Raw genomic sequence first — 16,076 nt, 5'->3', positions numbered from 1 at the left:
CTTTTGCACACCTTAACACAGAACTAACTAGAACACTTTGTGCAGAAAGCATCCCAGTATAAAGAATTTATGGACCAGATGAAATGAAGGGAGTAAAGGGTCCGCACATGTCACCACTGAATGCAAGGGGGGGCTATTGGATTGGGTTTCTTCACCTGCTCCCAGACAGCTGGAAGACTCAGAAGGGAGATTTTAACATGGAAAGCAGACGAGGGGATTACAGCAGACTCATACACACACACACGGTATGTTCTCAAAAACAGAAGGCTAGCCAGCAATTTTACATTTCACCCATGCTACCTATCCCTGCTCAGTGTTTACTGTAAAAAAAAATGCAGCTTGACCTGACCTAAACATAAGAGATTAATTGACTACTACAAGAACAATGGACATACCAAAATAGTGCAGGCACTACCATGTACCAAACTCAGCCATTTACCAGGTATTTTTCTATAATGATTGTTGCGGTTATGACACAGTCAGGGATTCAAATATAAAAAATGAATTGATGTAACTCACTGTGGACAGTTAAAGGTGTTAATTTAGCTTTATTGTCCATTTGCCATAGCCAGACAACCTACTGCTGACTTTGCCCTGTTTCATAAAAAGGAGGGCTATAGCTGGTGGACTGAGCACCTTCCTCAGCACAGTTATCAGACCACATCCCAGGCTAAAATGTATGACTGTCCATACTGAATTCAGAGCACAGATGGGGGTGTTAAGCTGGTCTGCTAATACCACGTGATGGTAAAACATCTTTGCTCATTTTACCTTGAGATCAATTCTGATTGGGGTTATGATCCTTATTTCTGCATTTTCCTAAAACAGAGAAACTAAAGTACTTTCTTTATATTTCTGTTTTTATTTTAAGAAACTTTGCTGTATTTTAATTCTCTGTGTCATATTAGACATATTATTTAAACATTGTGGCTACTTTGCCATATCATATCCATTTAATAATGTACTGCTTTTGTGTTTTTAATAAATTTGTGAGTTAGATAGTTTGGTTAGTAAAAGCATTCCATAACTGAAATACATTAGTATTATTTGGATAATGATAATTCTGGCCCATTTAGAGTTTAATTGTAATTATATTATACATTGTATTGTAATCTGAGTTAAGTGTAAGAGAAATAACATAAGAATTCTTAAGGTGTAATCTCTAAAACCAAATTTGGGAGGTGGCAGTGTTTGGACTAATAGTAAGTGTGTGATATAAAAAGGGGATTTAATCATTGCTAGACATACCAGGTGGGTTTGCTGTGATTAACCCTTGGTTACCCATGCATCATGGCTCAGAAGTGCTGTTTTGTGACAATGATCAATACTTCTAGGTTATTTTGGTTAAAACAACCAAGTTGTGTACAAGTCCACAGAACTAGGTCTTGGGAAACTAGCATTAGACACCATGATATTTAGTAACATAAAATGGTCAAACATACATTGCAGAAACAGTAGTAGCCTCATCTTGCAGCTATAGCCACTCTAGTTCCTTTTACACAGTGTTATAATGAATTGCAAATGTAAATGTGTAGTCAAAGCATATGAATAACAACAACAACACAAAATTCCCACATAAAATTTCTTAGTATTTTGGTTGTCATAGGACAGCCAGAAAGAGGAAGTCAGGATTTCATCCTTCAACTGCGATCAATTGTCAAATGGTCACATCCCTGTATATCTCTGCAAGCTGATCATCCACATGTATGAGCAAATCAAATGTGTGACGTGTATTATTCAGTGATCAGGCTAAATAATACCGCTTTCATACTGCCACCCAGACAATATCCTGGGTATATGAACCCGGGATATTGCCGGGGGACAGAGGCTCCCCCGGAGTTACTAGACTGTAACATATGTGGCCAGCTTAAGTCACTGTATGCAACCCAATAATCACTGCAATAAGGGTATCTCATAGCTATAGCTTCCACTAAAAAAACCTCCAATCCACTTTTAAAGCCTGCCAACATCCACTTCCCCATTGGTAAACTACACTTACAGTGAAGAACTCTTTGATTATATATGCTAAAACCATCTTCTAGGGCCATAACTAGGGCAAGTGTGATATATGCTACCGCCCAGGACACAAGGTTGAGGGGAATGCGGCTCAGATGTGAGTGAGAAGTGGTTCAGGGTCACTCTGACTAGTGACATTTACAGAGCGGCCCTGAGCTACTTCTCACTCAGATCACCATGGTACCCCCGGGCTTCTAAATACAGGAACACTGATGGCTGTCTCAGTTTTTTCATACTCTGTTGGGCTGGATGGGAGCATACGTCTGTTTATTAAATGAGAATACTTAATGTCAGGGCTGGTGGATTTGCCTTCTATAATAAATGGGAATGCTGTTAATTTAATGGTGGGGCTCATTGGGAAGGAGCATATTTATTAAACATAAAAATATTAATTCAATGTTGTGTTTGTTGGGGGGGCTCATTAATAAATGTGGGTGCTATTAATTTAAGGATGAGGGGGGAATAGGCCTATTTATTAAGCATAAAACCTATTAATGTCCAATTTTTGTGTGGAAGGATGAATAATTATTACATGGGGGTGCTACTGATTTAATGATGGTCTGGTTGTTCATTCATTGCTCAGCTTTTCTAGGAGGTGTAGAAAACCTCTCTCTTTTCAAGCAAGATTCCAGGATCAGGCCAAGCAGAAAATTAGCTTAAAACATTAGCAGGAGCAGATAGTCAAGCTACATGAACCTTAGGAGAGAGCAGCACAGGGTCAGAGGGCAGACTAGTGCTTATAAATATGTAGCCACAGCCCCACAGTAAGATTGCCATGCCTCTTCCACTAGCATCTACTCCCAACAGTTCATTAAACAAATTGCTTTATTGATATATTTATGTCTATTAGGTAAAATCTAGGGCTTCTTTTTTCCCCAATGTAAATAGATACATTTTGTCTAATCTTACTCTATACTGGAAGCCCTGCATTATACTTTTCAGCAGTCCTTGGCCTCACAATACCATTGCAGTGAAAACCCAGATGACATAAGGCTAGAGTATCAGCATGTAAGGTTCACACACTAGCAGGTTGTCCATTGGCTAACTAGTGGAAGCTGGTAAGAACACATCACCTTTCAATCATGTAAAACCTGCTGCATATGAATATACCAAGTTGCTCTAACCATAAGTGGTCATCAGGGCTACAAAGGGACCCTTTAATAACTATCAGTTGCCCACCACTGCAATAGACTTAATCCTCTTCTACAACGTATCAAAATATTTTTATTTGGGTTTAGAATCTAGTTTACAGAAAAAAAAAAATTCTGACAAAAGGTATTTTATATTAGAAAGTATTGAGAATATAGGAGCCAATCAGACAATCCAAAGCAGCAGCAGTAAAGTCTACACGCTGTGGTCACTTGACTCTGTGGGATTTGTGCAGTTCTGCCCATAAATGCTCAGCTGTAATTGAGATAGTGCTCTGCTGCGAGTCACATGTGAGAGGTGGCGACAGTCAGCAGCAAGGACAGCAGTTGCAGATTACTCGACAGAGCACAAGTTATTGCAGAGTATGATCATTGGTGTAGTCATAGTCTAAAGAAAAAAAAATATATAGATCCCATTGTTCCTTAGTACAAAGATGTCATCAGCATCACTATGTATGGTACAGGAATCTAACAGCTGAATGCCACTGAGAAAACAATAAAAAGTTTAAATAAAACCAGAACCAGTATCTCTCAAAATCAAAGCAAAGAATAGTTTCTGATGCTTGGAAAGCCGGAAAATACAGTACGCATTGGCGCACTCATCTGGACAACGATCGAACATCTCAGTAGGTACATGTAGGGTAAGAAAGCCCGGTCTTTTCCTGAAATTGTTCTATAAGTTGGTTCCAGTAAGGCAATTTTGCAAAAAGAGCTATAAGCATTATAGGGGGGTATTCAATTGTTAGCATTAACACTAAAAAACGAGCGCTCAAAAAATATTACCGTTTATACGGCAATATTGCGCTCGAAAAGCGTTAATACGGTAGTTTACTTGCGGAATTTCAGCTCGCCGCTCAGAGGGCTGCAAGCTGAAATTCCGCGAGTAATTACCGTATTAACGCTAAGATTTTTTGAGCGCTCGTTTGAGAGCGTTAACGCTAACAATTGAATACCCCCCTATGTGTCCTGGCTCATTTTTTCACATTATATTTTATTTATTATACACAATTCATTCATGAGATTAGTATTGTGCCCTTTATTTATTTCCAGATATTTGTTTATAAAAGCAGCAGCACTGATCTAGTGAGAGCGCCTCATCCCTTTTTTATTCAATATTACTAAGTAAGTCTGTGTGGTGAGGATCCAGGAAAAAAACAAGTAACTCCTCAAATGATTCTGTTTGTCACCTAGGCCTCAAACAAGTGGATCGTTTGAGTATAAACTATACCTCTATTCTGTGAAGATCTACAGAGCGAGTAGAAACAGAGCCAGCAAGAAACAATAAGAGATGGTGGGCTGCGAAATGGCCAAAACGAGAAGAAAAAAAAACCAATAGACCATGACATCACTAATTAGTTAGTATTGTGCAAAATAAAGCTGTCTGTATAACAAAGATACAATGAACTGGAAGGTTGTGATTGCAGAAAGCTTATTATTAAACATGAGGCTTATTATACACAACTGGTGAAACAGTGAGAGTAGCAGTATAAATAAATAAAAAGTAGACACCAATGATATAAGCAAGGGTGGTGTTAAAAAGGGGAGTAATACAAAGAGGGAACACTACAATAGTATATAATAAAATATCCAAGACAAACTAAGATTCCTCAATAGAGAACTTAAAATTATATTTGTTATGTGGGGAAACACATTTCCTATGAATTCCTGACATTCTGGTATGAAAAACAGGAAGTCCCATTACTTTAGGCTATATAAGGACACAATATTTAAGAGATTCAAATACCACATATTCATATCGGATAAACTTGTATTTGAGCTAATTTTCCTTTAATTATAGAAAGGTTTCTAGCAATGCATCAAATGTTTTATTGCTTTATTATAGCATACAGTTGTTTAAAGTATTTCAAAACATAAACGGTTAATCAAATTGAGCAGACACCAGAAATTCCAGTTAAGGGAGAGACTAACAGCTGGGAATCCCATAACCAGTTGTTGGGAGTCCCATAACCAGCTGCTGTACCAGTAAAACCAGTCCACTAACAATACATATCAATATGACCAATAAAAAATAAAAATAAAAATAAAAAAAAACAAAGTTTAACCAAGGCCCCTTGAACTGTATCAAAGTGTAAATAGGATCCACTCCCATGCATTGCTGGAACAGTCATTACACTGTAATATGTCACTGCATACCAGCCTTCAGTCCACATCTTATTGTTTCAACACATTTTAAAGGATTAGTAACATTTAGAAATGAAAGAGTTTATAATAATGTGTTTTTATTTCTAACCTAAGCCCTGCAAGTTCAGTCTCCCAGGGAGCAAAGCGGACAGGTCTTCAATATCATTTCCAAGGAGACTGCTACTAAGCAGCTATTTCCTGCAAACAACACACGCAGAGGACATAACACACACACAAGTATAACTTGGACACTGAACAAGAGGAGCATTAAATGCTTCTTTATTAAATATATACATTAACTAGGAGACAGATAAAAGTAATACTGAAATAAAACACATCCAAAACACCATCATCACCGAAATATTATAAAGAGAACATGGAAGACAATACTGTATCAAATCCTGATGTTTAAATTATCAAAAAATATCCTAGTCAGGCTATGGCTGCCAGCAACTATGAAAATATATTAATCTAATCCAGTATGGCTTCACCTCAAAACACACATAATTGGTGATACCTTCTATCCAGCATACGAAATAAACAGAGATAGTGAGTATTTGTGGATTTTTTTATATACTATTAATGCATCTATTATTTTTGTAAATTTTGTTTTTCTTCGATATGTATCTATTTATAATGTGCAATGTAATAATGCTCTATCTGAAGGGCTTGTGTGTGCTTCACATATATGTCATACTTGTTTCAGCATTATCTGTGAACAATATGTTAGAATAGTTTTTCGTATTGTGGATTTCAAACATAGGGCAAAAAATGCAGCGACGTGCGGGCGAATGTATGCGGAGGCAGGAAGAAAATTAACAAAACATATAAGCCTTTAGGTATGTTATGCATAAACAATATAAAAGTCCACAAAATACACATTTCCCAAGTACAGTAGGCAGTTATGTTAATGCGCAGTGAGATTTTTTTCTCCAGTAAGAAATGACCCTTAACAAGAAATAGTTTCTTGAAGGTTAAGTATTGAAACAATATTATACTCATTTGCTGAAAAAGAACATTTTAAAGTCACAGCAGCTCTTACTGTTAGTGAGAATCTAAAGTAATCTCTGGTCTGGCCCAATGTCAGACCAATCAATACAGTCAGTTCCCCATGTACTACTGTACAAGCATTTTCCTAGTTGAAAACATATTGATTGAAAATTATCAAAAAGCCATAAAGCCAAAGATTTTACTGCTTGTGGTCAAATTTTTCTCAATTTATCTTATCTATAATAGGGCTATTGTTTTCATATTGGTAATAAAACATTTACTTTAAAGTTGGGTCACTTTGATACCACATGGATTTTGATCTTCCCACTTCCTCCCAAGGTCACCGTTTCCGCTTCACTAACAGGAATTCCCTGTGCCTCCTGTATTTAAGAGTGACAGTGACAGTGGTGGAAGTGGACATTTAGAAGTGGCGGAATGAAAAATGTAATGTGAATGTAAGTGAATGTAATTTGATAGCTTTACAATGAATGCAGTAGGTGAAGCGGCGGTATGGCACACCACCGTACACACTCCCGATCACCACTGGACTGCGTCAGATACACAGGAGAGAAAAATTAAACTGGAAAACTGAAGCTCCTGATATCGGTCTATAAAGGTGAAGTATCAGTGTCAGGAAGAGGATGAGAGTCAAGCTTACCCCACTACTCAACATCCTTAATTCTGCCACCAGTCAGAAGCACCTCTGTTCATTGCAGGTCATTTATGAATGAGTACACATAGATATGCACATGAAAATAGCAAGTTAGGCAGGGATGCAAAATTAGGCAATTTTACGGGTTGTTTCTAGATAAACATAGGATGAACATATTTATTTGAATTGCACCCTCGAGGAAAAACAAGATTTCTTTTGTGGGTTAAGATATTTCAAGGACATTCAGGGAGAGGACAGAGCACAGAGGAGCTTCACTTGTCAGTACTATTGAAGAAGATAGGATGGAGTCAGTCCTCCTGCTCTGCTGAGTTGACAGCAGCTTCTGCCTTTAGCAGGAGACCCCCTTCCAGTTTACTACATGATGGAGACAGGCAAAAGTGAGGGGGTTTATTGCAAAAGTCAATAATCCCTTTTACACCATCTACAACATTAGCCCCACAAATATTGTAATAGATTTTATAGTATTACTACAGACCCTTTAAAATGTGTAACTAGCATAGTTATAAGTGCAGTAGAATTAGACCAAACCAACCAAAATAATCTGCAATAATATCCCAACCAACAGTTGATCAGATGTAATGTCAATGGATACTGACTGAAAATCCTGTCAGGTGATGACCATAACTTACCAGTGTCTGCAGTCACCGGGTGACTGTGCCAACAAGACCCAATGTGATCCAATCACTTTGCTTGAGCACCTGGATCCATCAAATTTGGTTACAAAGGGTCGCTTTACACTGGGGTAATCACAATTATTATCCTTGCACTTCCACTAAACTCAATGTATGCTGTGTGGAGTTTGTATGTTTTCCCCGTGTTTGTGTGGGTTTTCTTCCGGGTGCTCCGGTTTCCTCCCACACTCCAAAAAAAAACATACTAGTAGGTTAATTGACTGCTATCAAAATTGATCCTAGTCTCTCTCTTTCTCTGTATGTTAGGAAATTTAGACTGTAAGCTCCAATGGGGCAGGGACTGATGTGAATGAGTTCTCTGTACAGCGCTGCGGAATCAGTGGTGCTATATAAATAAATGGTGATGATGATGATGATATGCTCCCTACTATTCAAACTACAGTGTGATCACTAATTTGATATTGCATTATATCTTGTACCATGCACAGTCCTATAATCAGTGGTGTCAGAAAGTAAGCAATACACAATTAGAGACACAACATATTGTCCCTTCACAGGATGACTAGTTCTTTACCGGATTTTCATCAAAGTAATCAGTATACTAACCATGATTCTAACTAGTTCCTAATTTACCCTAAAGTAAAGGGAATAAAGTAGTTAATCGTTGCAGTGTTGGTCAGTATATATACCAGACTAGTACAACTGTAGTAGCCTAATGTCCGAGAATGTTGCCGTTCAGGAATCATCAACCTGACATTGTCAGTTGCTTCTCTAGGAATAAAAGTATAAAGACCGAAATGAATGGTTGTACACAGAGTTGAAAACTAAATTAATTCATGTTCGGACACAACTTCCCCAAAAAAGAGCACGGAAATTGAGCGCAGTTCCAACCACATTGAAATTGAAGTGTATTTCAAGATGCATTTCGATTTTTATCTGGATGCAAGTCTCTATCTACACGGTACTTGCCTTACGCAGACACACAAACTGCAGTATACGCACATGTACAATATAAGGTCACATCAGAAAGTATAGAAAAAAATTGTATTATAAAATAAATGAACTATGAGCAGTATAATCATCAATATAAATATGGATTTTCAAAGGTTTTTCATTTATTTTTACATTCAATATATTAAGATGCTTTCAATGTGTACTGTACATACAATGCGTTTTATAGTCTATCTTACTTGCATACACATATTCTGTACTAGCAAGTGGCAAACATACGTGTAGTTTTTAAAACAAAAAGACTATGCCATGTCAGTCATCACTATCAGTCAGCACTTACACCTGTACCTGTCCTGTAGCAAATGAAACAGCTGAAACCTAGCCTACTTATGAGAAATGCAGCATCTGCGTCGGAAACGCCATCAGCGCGCCCTTACTATACATTGCACGCGCCTGTCCGCCCCTTCCCTCCCATGCTCCGCCCCTCAAGTCGTAGGCTTTCGTAAGCATCATCTGCTTTCAGACATGAACTGCATACAATTGCGTTCATCGGCGCAAGGTCAGTTTCTGAGTACGTGCAGAGCTATTCCACACAATATACATTGCGCAAATGGACGTACATACGAATATGAATCAGGACCTAAATGAGCCCCTCATCCATTTTTTTTACCTGTTCACAGAGGTGACATTGTCAAATGAACAAAATAAAGCTGCCATAGTTATATAAAGGGGGAATTCCATGCTGTACACAATCGTTTCCTCGCACAGGTTTGATTTTTTGATAAACAGGGAACGACAGGTCCCTTAAGCAAAGTCACCAAGGTGAAGAAACCCCTACCTGGCCCCTCCACCAATAATGACCAAGACCACAGTAGTAACAGACTCTGACATTATTACTACAGTAAATCTCTGTTTTATGAATTTTGTGTTGTGAGCACATTTCATATGGTAGAAATGTTGTGCTGATAATTAAACTAATGAACCCTATGTATAGAAAAGGGACCTTAAGGATAAAGCCTGTCAATGATAAAGTACAGAGGAATCATGGGAAATATCAGTACAGAAAGTCATATGATGCAAATCTCACTCTGCTGATTAAACTAAGGCTGGTAACCAATGGTGTTAGTAAAACACCAGTAACATGCCATGGTAACCAGTGATTACATTGCTGTTGGGGTGGAGGGAGTCAATGGAGGACATAAATTTCAGCAGAATCTAAAAACTACAAGCCATATATGCAGAAAAAACGTGTTGTATTTTATTAATATTATTTTTTATTATCGTTGTTCATTTGCAAGGAGGCTCCATGTTCTGCAGATAATGGGGAAAATAGATCACACATAAAAGACAGGGTCATAAAGAAGGTAAAAAAAAGTGCAGACATGAAAACAATGGTTATCGGGACCATGACCGCTAAAACAAAACCCATACATTCACTAGCAGGCCCTGATATGATATGCAAAACTCTGTTTATACAGTCATACAATACATGTTATGGAGAACGTGGCAAAGCTCTCAATGGTTAATCAAAGGAGACAGTTAGATCATAGGCAACAAAAACTCAAATATGGAGCACAGACTAATTATCATTTACCAGAGAACACATCTGAGCAGTTATATGAAGCAACAGCTATAGAGCCAAAGCGGACACAATCGACAACAAAAAACATTTTTTGACAAACTGATCAGCACTTATGCAAACTCTAAAATCCTAAACAATATCTGCTTTTGTGTGGTAGAGTGAACCAATTGCATACTCGAGAACCGAACACACCCGAACTTAGGGGATCCGAGTACTCAATACTTTCGCGCGCCCTCGGAATCGAAAACGGGGCAAAATGTCAGTTACGTTGTCGGATCTCTGTATTTTTAGATTCCTTTTTAAGATCCAGCATAACGGTGGGTTAGGGAGGGAGGGCCCAAGGACAATTCCATCTTGCACCATTTTTCTTTTCTGTCACTGCTGTGTGCCAATGTGTCCTAGATGTGCTAGGAACTGCTATGTGTTTGTATCATTGTTCTGTCGCTTAGCGAAAGTATATGAAAATAATATTGTGATCTGTGGGGTGGTCAAAATTGACTGCAAATTACTTGACATTAGTGTTGTTGAGGTTAATAATAATGTAGGAACAAAAATATGTGATTTTAGAATATTTTTTATAAAAAAATCAAAAACCAAAACACACGAGGCCGGTTTTGCCAAAACCAAAACTAAAACACGAAGCTAATCCAGATCCAAAACCAGTTCACAGGGCTCAGTGAGCATCTCTAATAACTAACCTACCGATGAGGGAGGTGCAACTACAAGTGTTTTTCCTTACAGTTAATAAATATTTTTAGGAGAGCCGCTGCACTACAAACACTTAAATACATATTTCCTAAATGTAAAGTACTTTTAGCAATGTGATCTTCATTAAAGGAGATTAAAAAAAGAGAAGGTAGAACAGTAAATTTAATGACCCAGTGACCTTTCCGTTCCAAAACATGTTCTCTTTGAAATGTGCGTCCTGCATTCGTTTTTTTACTGCAGTCCACTATTCCTAGCTATGCATCCAATTAGCACTGATTCCATTTCCTAGTAACAACAGATCCCAACCAGAGCTGTACAGGGCTTGTGATTTCTGCATTCCAGTTTGACCAGTCCCTGACATAGCATCCTAAGTTAACCATTATTGCCCTTGCCCCATTATGGGGCTCTGACTGATTAGATAGACACAGGAAGGAAATGTCTGGAAAACACCTGGTCTACCCTCTCAGCGTCTATCCTGGGGGGAGACACACCTTCGCTGGCTTACCACACCTTTCAATTCAGACGCCTCTAAGCTTTAAGAAGTATGGCTTTTAACTCCTTTTGTACATAAATATATCATTATGTGCAGTTAAGAGTCACATACCTGCTTTGCTATCTTAATAGCATAATTGATTTATGTGGCAGATTTTAAATACAAATTATTAAATTGCAAGCAACGTTACTGCAAATGTCTATTTCAAACTCTACCTAGACTAACACAATACAACGAATTAAAACTGTTCCAACTGCTACAAAGTACAATGACTCCTTTCCTGGCCATGTCATTTACACAGTGCAGTGACAATGCTGTTACATCCTTGCCAACCCCTACAGCTGTTATCACAACTGTAAATGAAACAAATATTTCAAGTCTGGTCAATGCAACACACCCTTGTCTGTGTTATATCTTTGTTACACCTCATATTGGGCTTTCCTCATACTAAAACCATTCCTTAAACTTGGCACAATACTGTGCTGTTGCAACCATATGGCAACAAAAGACAGTAAGGGCATTTACAAAAAAAGAAAAAGAAAACAAAACAAAATGGTGTCTGTTAAAACATGTAAAGAATTCTGACAGAAAACCAAGTCTACAGCTCCAGGTGGTATTTTATACCATAAAAATTTGTAGCCGGGCAACTATTGTTTTAGAACGGTGTCACAATAAATCACAAATCTGCTAAACCTTCAACCATTCCCAAAATACAAATCAAAATAGTTGCAAAAGGAAGAGAAAGGTACATTTTTAAAATAATAAATATATTTAATCTTCTTTAGGGCTCATTCACACATATGGGCTTGAAAAGAATGTGTAAAATGCATAAAAATTGATACGCTCTTTGCATTATGGCAAATAATTTTTAATGCATTTTTTTCATGTACTATGCGCAATTTATTGTACGGACATTGCGCATTAACGCATGAGAAATATGTTTTGCCGCGTTCTAACATTAATATTTTAGAATGTAATAGCGGGAAAGAGCCAATGATAAACCGTTCATCATATGTTTAATGTGGGTTTCAGGTATTACTGCTGCAAAGAGCATTAACAAAAGAGAGGTGTGACGATCCTTGAAATATTCCTTCAATTTACTTATTGGTACTTTTTTTTTTTTTTTTTTACTGCTGCACTTACAGTTTACATTAAAATAGAGTAATGGTTCTAGATAGAGGAGATGAAGTACAGAATACCCCTTAAATCAATTACTGAAATACAAGACTGCCACTCATCATTGTTATATGCTGGAGTCATATTTTTTGTTATTGGTACATAGTATATATCACAATTGTTATTATTTAGATATCACTAATAATGAAAACGTGCAAATTTACCATATACTGCAACAACTTGTACCTCTCCTCAGCTGACAGAGTACTACGATCAATATACTATGTTACCCTCCCTTTCTTGTTAACCGCAGGAACATTCATTTATCCCTGTCATATCAACACACAATAGTCCCTGTTCTTCCCAAAAAGACGTGGCTCACACTTATGACCAAAACTATAAAATATGTTTATATTGATACTTTTGTCTCAACACCCTTGACTCTTCGGACTTCCCAAGCATATTTACATTTATTAGCAGTACTATCACGTATATCCTTTGCTGAACTAGCTGTACTGGGAGAATCAGAAACGGTGTCTTCTATCCATATTATTAGTTACAGGGCTGACAGCTGTCCTTCATATTTTCTACGTTTACATTCCTAAAGACCCATACCAATATGGATGTTACATTCATAACTGCACCTTACCAACACAAATATTATACCAACAAGTCATCATAACTACTGTTATACTCATCTGAACCAATGTCTGCAAGTGTTATTAATAAGTCACTGTTATGCACCATAGCATGCCGTTCACATACTGTCTCTATGCTATACCCAAGGATGGTCTCTTGTATGTTGTCTTGTAAATGTTATACAATGACTTTCATTTCTGTCACACCCTACAACTACTAGTATTCGTGTTGCTGTTACACCCATGGTGTACCTTATGCCTTTTAGAGCCCAAGAATATCCTTTACCCATATCTATGTTACACCCATGGCTGTCTCAGAACTTCTGTCACTGTTACACCCAGGAGTCTTAACTCAAGACACTCTTCCACCCTTCATTCTCTTGTCACACACAAATATTGACTTTTTCCCAAAGGTAAGGTTTTAGGCTGTAACATTAATTAATGGCTGTGAAGTCCTGTCCTTGCCTGTCAGTTACTCATCGCTTTATCTTGCTTCATACCACATGTATGACATATTGTAGGTGCAGCATATAAGATCCATTTATAACTTTTACACTTTTTTGCACCAGTTACATTTTCTTATCTATGTAACATAACAAAAGTGAACTTTCTTGAGGACATTATCATACTCCAACACAGATCTACTGGGACTTAAAGTGCTGCCACTCTTACGCAACAGTGAATGATTCCTGCCAGGAGTGAGTTTTATTCCTGTCAGAAATAAGTTCCTACATCCTTATTAATAAAAGCAATGGGCAGTGTCCCCTTCATGGCCAGTGCCTTATCTGCGTCCATATTATACTGCTGTCACTTCCCAAGCCTGCCCCTTATTCCTGTTATTGTACCAGTGCCGGGCTGTCAAGTAGTCCTGTCACTGCCCTGCATGTTTCTGCGGCCAAGCAGTGCCCTCACCAGGTGCTGGATGTGTTAGGGGAACACTTCCCTGTACCCCTGGCTGTCACTCAGATGCCACAAGTAACACCATGGGCAGGACACAAGTGGACACTAGAGGTAACTCATCTGTCCCAGCCCAGATCCTGTGCACACTCCCGGTACCTTTATATCTTTCCAGCACTCCTTCATACGCCCGCACGAACTCGTTCTCCTGGTTGCGATCCACCGGGAGTTGCCCCGGGATGTACCCGGACATGGCGAACGATTCTCCCGCTATGTGCCCGGTGCCCACCGGTTAGTCCGGTGTCTGTAGATCCAACTTCCGGCTCCTGTCTCCGCCCCGTGAGCCTCGAGAAAGGGGGACACCCAGGCGAGCGATAGGGTACTACACCTGGGAGTGTGGAGCATGGGCGGACACACAGCGGCTGTCCAGGAAACTGTGTTTACACGTCGCCAGGCAAAGGAGGGCATCTAGCGGTAGCCGGCGGTATTACATCAGAATAAAACATGCTGTCCAACACCGAAGCTCCAGCAGTGGCTTCACCCAAGATGAGAGAATAAGCTACTTAGCAGCTGTAGACGGCATCGAGACAAACATTAGTCCTGCTTCTCATTGTTCTATCCTACAGCCATGGTTCTCTTCGGTCACGCCACCAATATTTTGAGCCCAGACAGGTAAATGAAAGCATGCGTGCAATATAACGAAAATATATTTATTACTCTCCGCGAATATGCAGTTCGCCGTCATTGGCACAATAAGAGAAGATAGTTGTTTAAATACCTGTAAAATCTCTCATCCTGATGAGTGAATCTGAACATCCTGGCAATATTACACGACTATTTACACAAAAAGTTAGGCTTCATTACATTTTAGTAAACATTTATGGTGTTTTGTTTACATTCCTTTCAGGTATCTAGATCCAATCTTAAGATCTATGTCATGACTAGAGGCAAGAAAGTAGTCTGCTACCAACAATATTATTTCAATGATTTTAAGAATGCAACTGTGCAGGAGTGATTTTCAAGAAGCTTTTAGGAGAGGTTGATATGCTGAGACCTCTGTACAAAAAGAAAGCTTAGCAATTAAAATTAAAATGTTGCCATTTACAGCCTATACCTCACCAATGCAACATTTCTTAGTTTGACTGATTTTCACTCGTATTAAAAATCATTGCACTCCCTGATAGGTGATTATACTGATTTTTGTGCACGAATACCATAGTTTTTCCTACGTCAAATACACTAAATTACAAATATTAAAAATATTTGGTACTTGATAAATATATTTTAGAAATACACATAATTCATTTCCAAGTAGAGTTAACAGATCATCCATGTTAAATACAGGCATGTGTGAATTACACATGGTGCATGGCTGTATTACAATTAGTCCTTGTGCAAGCCAGCAGAGTAAAACTGTAGGCAAGCAGAATGCATATGGATTCATTATAGCACAGCCATTCAATATGTGTAACTCTTGTGTCCAGGTTTATTGCTTATCTGGTACCTCAATATACAAATATTTGAATCCAGAATATTTTCTAATCCAGTTTAGCTCCAACTTTATTTCTTATGCTTGTTTTTTCGCATCCCCATTTCACTTAACTTTGTGTCAGTTACAAACCTCAGAGTTTGAAATTCTATAATAGAAAGGCCGTGGCAGAAGGGTGGTTTTGAACACAAAGCTTTGACAGCCAAAATACACTGAATTCTGCTTCACGTGCCACCATGGGAAATAGCACTCTCCTTTTCAAAGTAATGTCTAAGTAGAGGAGCATGTTTTATCATTGGGATGCTATAGTTTCCTGGATGACCCTAAGGTATCAGAATTATTAGGCCCATTCCATGCCACATGTCTAATATACATTTCTCTTTGCATCTGGGTAGAGAAGAGAACATGAAAGACTCAGTTTATGACCAGGTCTATACTAGCGATTTTCAGTGCCATGCTTAAATCCATTGCAACTATTTACTTAGGAAAATACAGTGATATTAAATGCAATTTTATTAGATAAGTTCCCCCCCCCCCCCCAAAAAAAAAAAATATGTTGGACAAGAATTTTCTGAACAGAATCTCCTAACTTCTCTTGGAA

The 16,076-nt window shown here is 38.2% G+C and overlaps 1 protein-coding gene and 1 long non-coding RNA gene across 3 annotated transcripts in view; one reads left to right on the top strand and one right to left on the bottom strand.

Annotated features, from left to right (window-relative positions):
• The window catches only part of MACF1 (microtubule actin crosslinking factor 1), a 246,258-nt gene that overhangs the window by 189,540 nt on the left and 40,642 nt on the right, over positions 1–16,076 (bottom strand). The window lies entirely within an intron of this gene.
• LOC142138518 (uncharacterized) overlaps positions 1–16,076 on the top strand; it is a 39,779-nt gene that overhangs the window by 7,373 nt on the left and 16,330 nt on the right. The window contains exon 1 of one of the 2 annotated variants that reach the window (XR_012688046.1): positions 14,258–14,658. The exons of the other annotated variant lie outside the window; for it this stretch is intronic. This is a non-coding gene — a long non-coding RNA (uncharacterized LOC142138518). Of the gene's footprint in view, positions 1–14,257; positions 14,659–16,076 lie in introns of those variants that run through there. 2 annotated transcript variants of the gene reach the window in all.

The sequence above is a fragment of the Mixophyes fleayi genome, chromosome 2 (assembly GCF_038048845.1).
Source record: "Mixophyes fleayi isolate aMixFle1 chromosome 2, aMixFle1.hap1, whole genome shotgun sequence".
NCBI classification, from domain to species: Eukaryota; Metazoa; Chordata; class Amphibia; order Anura; family Limnodynastidae; genus Mixophyes; species Mixophyes fleayi.
Note: the sequence above shows the minus strand (reverse complement) of the source record. Positions and strands in the feature narration are given on the sequence as shown.